We start from the raw sequence: 7,425 nt of genomic DNA on the forward strand, positions 1-7,425 counted from the left end.
CCACACATTGATTTCCATATGTATATAAATTATAATTTTAGCAATTGTTTGTTAATTATGTTTTTATTCACATAGTGAGGTTTACCTAAGTATATTTTATTAAAAAAAAAGAAAATTAAGCAGAAAAATTAATTCAATAGAAACTACATATATAGAGGTAGTTAAACTGAGATAAAAATAACTTTTCATTCTCCACAAGCCACATTTTTAATTCCCCACAGTATCCTGAAAAGAGGTTATGTCCTACATAAATTCCAATAACATATGGTAAATGCCTAGCAGACACCAGCACATAGTTGATGGTCAATAAATGTTTCTCTATCCCCTACTCTTTCTTTCTTAACATCAAGAAAAATTCAAAAAGTACTTAATAGATATTATAAGACTATAAAGAAAATTACTGACTTGAATAAAGTTAAATGAATTAAAGAATATAACAAATGTTTAAGCAAGAATGGGACCAAAATAGAAATTTGTCTTTGTTTCTATTTTTGTAAAAGTGATTCCAGTCTGGTAGAGAATAAACCCTTTAGGTTAGCCTCATAAAATAAATTTTATGTATATTATGAGAATATATGGGCTTTCTCACTGCAACTATAATCTTTGCTATGGTAGAATTTCATCCCAGAAATATTGGGGGACACAAAAACATCTCACTGCTGAATATTTCTAGTAAAATTTTAGCAAAAATGAATTCAAGCTTCACAGAGGTTTTCTTTTCTGTTAACAGTGACTAGATAAAGCAGATTATCTAAAGATTTTTTATGAATAAATTTGAATCAAAACAAAAAAAAATACACATAAACACTTTTTTTTTATCTTAGTGAGTTTTGCCTTTTCTTACAAAACAAAGTTCTTAAATGTAAGACAACTTAAAGTCAAATTTTTTAGAGCCTGCAACTCTTTAATGATGACTAATTTAGGTAGTTATCTAAACTCACTTAAGACAGCCTGGTTTTAGATAGAAGAGGTCGACTTGAAATGGCAATTTTCTTTTTCATCTATCAATGCCATATGTTGTAAGCATTCCTAAATGACATTTAAACCTGGCTCAGTCATCTAAACAATAAAAGCCATGCATGCTCTGCTTGGTTAATAACTCTTACTTACATAAAAAGAATATAAAAGCCAACTCCATAATGTATTAGGATTTTATTTTATTTTATTTTATTTTATTTTATTTTTTCAACGTTTATTTATTTTTGGGACAGAGAGAGACAGAGCATGAACGGGGGAGGGGCAGAGAGAGAGGAAGACACAGAATCGGAAACAGGCTCCAGGCTCTGAGCCATCAGCCCAGAGCCTGACGCGGGGCTCGAACTCACAGACCGCAAGATCGTAACCGACTGCGCCACCCAGGCGCCCCTGTATTAGGATTTTAAATATAGCAGCATTTACTCATTTGTATTCATCTTATTGTAATAGCATTTCGTTCACATCATTCCCAAATTTTCATGTTTAAAGGTATTTATGGAGAATGCAAGGAAGATTATTGTCTGACACTAACACTGATTTTCAGATTGGCATTAGGGTATTGGATTTTTTAAATTATAAGATAAAATAAATGTACCTTCTCCCTTAGATGTATTTTTGTAGTAAAACCAAGAAATAGCAAATTGGTTGATGAGAATTAATGTGTTTTTTGAGGCAGACTAATTTTACATTTTATAAATGATTGATGAGTAATTTTTCACATAAGTGCAGCTGGAGTTCACCCAGTAGTAAACCTTCTGTAATGATGTGAGGAGACATCCAGAGCATTGTGGAGGACCACCTTTTCTCTTTCACAGTTCTGAGTAACAGAGAGAGAAGCTAGAAACCCCAGGTCTTCTTTTGGGCCTGTAACTGGGTTTTACAGTTCCAAACTTTCACTTTTTTAATCTTTTCACATATCCATTTAAGAGAGAAAGTTTAACTTCTATAGGCTTTTATTTTAATTGTGTTTCTTTTTGTTTCATGCATGCACTAAGAGTGTTTTGGAGATATAAAAAAGAGCCAAATGTTAATATTTACTATATTAACAGAATAAATTATATAGTAATTATAATACACAAGACATGGAGAAAATATATCTTTGTATGTGCCCTTTTGTCCTAAAATTAAATATATACTTTTATATTAAGTAACCTGACACTAGTAGCTTAACGGATATAAAATGCTAAATTTCACATGAATAATGAAGATGTTCAAAGATAAAAACAAGGAAGCATCTACTATTCCTCCACCACAACGCATGTAATTTATTGTTATTTATTATAGACACTGAGATGTTAAGTGGACATACTGCAGATAATGAGGCCCTTAGGTATTTTACTTTGTCAGAAGGAAAATGGCAGAAATTGAAGGCATATGTGATACGTAAGGAAAAAAAAAGAACTTCTATCCAGAAATCTTTGGTATATACAAAGATGATCCCAATAGTTTACATCAGTGACCAGAGGAAACTGAAGTATTTTCACTGTTTCACAATGGTTAGCATTAGTATAATACGAAGAGCTTTATTATATATTAATTATAAGAGTAAGTAACAAATATAATTTAAATATTCCACTAAAACAAAATGCTTAAAACACAAAATAACTTGCCCTCCCACCACAGAACATCTGTTGTGTCCATAGATAGATCAATAAATAGAACTTAGATATAACAATATAAGATATAGGGACACCTGAGGAGCCTGCTTAAGATTCTCTCTCTCCCTCTCTCTCCCTCTGCCCCTCTCCCCTGCTCATGGTCTGTCCCTGTGCCTCAAAAGTAAAAAAAAAAAGCAAATAACTTAAAAAGAGGTATGTATTAATATATTTATATAACTTAAAATGTGAAATAGATAATTACAGAACTTCATGACACACAATTGCCTATAATTTACATTCAATCTATTTCTCAGGAAAAGGGAACAGACAGTTCCAGGTGTTTCAAATTTTGATGATTTTCCCTTTATTAATACATCTTGAAGATATTCCATATAATCACGCAGAATTCTATTCATAATCTGTAATTCTTTTGAGGTAATGCAAAGAATCCTTTCATTAAATGACATTCACAAGAATCATGTTTTATACAATATAAAGCTGTATAAACAATTGCAAGGATAAAATCCAGGTCGCAATGCAGGTGACGCAGGGACTAATTCAGGACTGCCAATACCACCACTCCAGCTCTTTCTCACTGCATTAGGATGCGCCCTGGCCCAGATTTAACACATGATTTCATGAAGTTATACCTGCAGTTATGTCACTTATACAGATGACAGCTGTTTTAATGACGAAGTTCTATTTCATTCTCCAATACTTTTTCCAAAAAAACCATGCCCCACAAATCCATAAATGTTTCTTGGGTTTCTATCATCATTATTATTATTATTACTGCCATTATTGTCATTATTATCAGCAATTTTAGACAAATAAAGTGCACGTGACCGAAATTATTCCATGGTTAAGGATTCTCTTGCTGGCAAATACCATACAGATATGTCCTATTTCTTGTTGATTTTCCAGGATTGTACAGATTAGAGAAACAAAAAAAAAATGCAAAATATTCAGGTGTAGGATAACTACCTAGGGAAAAGTATAATGTTTTGCTTTTACATAGGGCAAAAGGGGATGAGATTTCAGAGATTTCTATACACTAAGATACACCATGCAACTGAAGCTATTTTTCCTATTTGGTATCTTTACTGGAACAAAGAAACAGAGTTCATGGCAATTTATAAAAAACTACCTATCTGGAAAATAATATTTGTCATTGGTGTTGTTTCTAGATACCAATTTTCAATAACCACCAGAAGTAATTTCTTTTTATTTAATGTATCCTTTTTGGATTTTTGCTTCAAGTTGATGCCAACTTTTTTGTTCTCTAACATTCTGCAAAGATTGTGATGTATCACACAAAATATCACAATGGTACACTACATGAATGACATAATGCTGAAGAGTCCAGATGACCAGAAGATACTAAATATCTTAGATGTATTTGAGAAATATTATTTTAAAACAGAAAATTGAATACAATAAATGTGTTAAATAAACAGTTGTCAAATAATTAAATAAAAAAAAAGGATGTGCATACATTAACATTAAAATAATACCCACAGAAGTAGCTACCACTTCTAGGACCATGAGAAAAAAAAGGGAGAAGGAGGATTTGGGTTGTTACAACCCAGATTACAGGAGAAAAGTTCCTGGGATCTAAGGATGCCACCTCTAAGGATGATACTATGCCAGTATCTCAGCAGGTTTTCAACTGTATCCCTGTCAGATGTTGCTAGGGTACAGAAATTTGAGAAAGAATTCTTAACCAATTGGTGCAGAAATCTCTGATGGGGCATGAAGAAGTTGATTCTATGAGTGCTACAAAAAGGTCAAACTTGAAGAAAAGAACTAAGTAAGCATCACATGCATTACTCAGGTAACGTTAAGGTGATTTTGTGGTAACATCAAAAAAGAAGAATCAAGCCCTTGCTCCTCTACTCATGCTTCCAATATCCCTCTTTGTTGAACTCAATAGGGAGTGAACTAGCAAATGAGAAATGTAGTTTGCCGTCTCAGCCACAGTGTTCTAAGCAGATTATAGAGTGACACATTTGAGAATGAGAGAAAAGAGCATGATGATTAGTGCCTTATTAAAAACTGGATAGCTGACTTTTGACTTCTGGTAATTACAGAGTAAGTAAGGTCATACTGAATGACTACTCTCATAAAACAGTCATAAAATCTGAATATAGAGCAAAAAGCAAGTATCTGAAGTGACAGGAGAATGAACAGAAAATGTCACATTCTGGTAAGGAATACACACTCAAAGAATTAAAGAGAAAGGTAAGAAGAAAGTTCCCATTTTTGCAGCTTTCAACCTTGTCTAAGGGCCATTCAGATAACATCATGATGCCAGAAGTTAAAAACAATCATGCTGGCCAGGGGAGGTGGAAAATTTTGGCCACTACAGAGAATGGGGAAATCCTAGATGGAAAGGAGCCAGAAAGGGGATCCCCTTATTCCATCTACCCACATTTATGACTAAGAGCTGAATCACACATGTGTGTAACGCACTCAAAGCAGCTATGATAAAGACAAAAAGTCTGAACTGTTACTGAAACTTCTGCTCACACACACACAAAAAAAAGTGTTTTCAGTTAAAGTACAGTTAGGATAACTGTCTGATAAAACAAAGGCAACACTTATCAGAAGACAAAAGAATAGAATCTAGAATCTCTACAATTCAGTTATTCATAATGTCTAGGAAACAATCTCAAATGAGCTAACACATGAAGAACCAAGAAAACAAAACATATTCTCAAGAGAAATAAAAAAAATCAACCACATGTGATTCTGGTTTGGACCTAATGTTGAATTCAGGGGGAAAAAAAGAAAGTATTTTAAAGAGGTTCTTATATTTACCTTCAATTAAATAAAGCAAAGTATGAATACAGTGAAAATATATGCATACATACATAAATATATATTTCCTATATTGTGTGTGTTGAAGTTCTCAAGAAAGAATAAAAGTTATTAGGAACTGAAATTCTAGAAATCTAAATTAAAATAACTGAAATAAGATAATCATGGGATAAACTTAATAGCTTAATCAAGATGAAAGAGTAAGTGAATTTAAAGACAATCAATAAAAATAATTCATTCCTAAGAATAGAGAGGGAAAAAAAAGAGTTAAGAGAAGTAGACCCCAGACACCTATTAAATAATGTACACTATTGAAAGCCAAATATAAAGAAAAAAAAAAAACCCTTAAAAGTTGGATTAGAAAAAAAAAAAAACAACTCATTGCATACAAGAGTACAATGATAAGACTAATGATTAGAGTCTCATGAGAAATCATGAAGGTCATAACAAAATTGAATAACATCTTTAAGATGCTTAAAGGAAAAACAGAACAAACTAACAAAAAGTCCCCCAAAATGCCTGCGCACACTAGCCAAATGACCAGGATAGGGGCAACTATGAAGACAGAAAATTTTCACATAAAATCTTTTTGTCAGATAAACACCACAGAAAAAAACTGTGATCCCATTCCCATTCATTCCAGGAATGGTTATATGGGGAGCCTAGATTTCCAAAATAGCAAGGCTATAATCAATGTGTCTTAACACTGTTGTTAGGATGGTGTCAGAAAAGGCCAGTTCTGGAGCTGGGACTTTCTTCCATACTGACTGTTAAAGAGACTCTATCGCCTAATACATTTTTAGTAAAGGCTATATGGTGATCCCGGACTTGTATCCACACCCAACAGGTAATGAGGCTTCTCTCCTTCTTGCTGGGCAAGTGTCAGAGAAGGAAATTCAGGACTTCTACCGTGGCCCAGCAGTAAGGGAGCTAGCCCCACCATGGTATTAATGGAGAGACCATGTGGCTAGGCAGAACTGTCACCTCCACCTACACATAATGAGGTTCTTCCCCAGCTGGTGCAATGGAAGCCAAATGGGGACTTGTGACCTCTGTCTCCATCTAGGAGTAATGAGGTAGAGCCCTCTTTCTCTTGCCAGAGCAGTGTTGCAAAAATACAGTTAAAATGTAAGTTTCAAACAATATCTAGAGTCTCACAATAGGGTACAACAAATGTACTTTTCAACTGGAAATCACCCATCACACCACAACCAGAAACCTCTCAAACTAAATATAAAAGGCTATAATAGATATTAAATATAATAATTGCAATGAGGTTGAATAAATGAAGAAGAAACTAATTCAGGCTTTTAGGAAATGAAGTCTTCGATTAACTAGAAATTTGAACGGCAGAAAAGAGGATTAGAAGGACATTTCACTCAAAGAATTTACCATGAATAAGAGTAAACAAACATGAGTGAGAAAGGGTATGAAGGACTTCTCTTTGTTTTGTTTATTTTTGATTTTTTTCACCTGGTTAGGGGAGATTTTTGGAGATGATATAAAAGTAATAAAAATTAAATTGGGAAAATAGAATGGAACCAATTACAGATATATAGAAGGTCATCCTACGGTTTCCCTTAGGAAAACCTGAACCATCTAATTGCTTGAAGCAAGAAAGGAGTTCATTATTCAAGTGAATGTTTAGAAAGATTACTCTGGCAATAATATGGAATATAGATTTAAAGGGCAACATATTAAGTTCAATAAAGGCAGTTATATTCTGCTAATATAGTGAGAACTGATAAAGGGAAAAGCAATCGGATGGTTGCTTCCAAATAAAATGTGTGTTCTTCATGAGCTCATCAGTAGTTATCAGGACACCTTGCCATGCCTGGCTATCTATTCAAAGACTCACCCCTTGGCTTTGAGTTGTGGGCTCCACTGTGAAGAGAAGATTCCTATATCCAGGGAACAGTTGGCTTTCAGCGGACATAAAGGTAAAATGAGATCTCCATTTTATTTCAGGCAGCTTGACCTGTACTGAATCTTCTTGATACCTTTTGCCTGTGATGAAAAGCCTTTTGATTTA

This window comes from Herpailurus yagouaroundi, unplaced genomic scaffold (assembly GCF_014898765.1).
Source record: "Herpailurus yagouaroundi ecotype Mexico unplaced genomic scaffold, PumYag 139, whole genome shotgun sequence".
In the NCBI taxonomy this organism is placed as follows: Eukaryota; Metazoa; Chordata; class Mammalia; order Carnivora; family Felidae; genus Herpailurus; species Herpailurus yagouaroundi.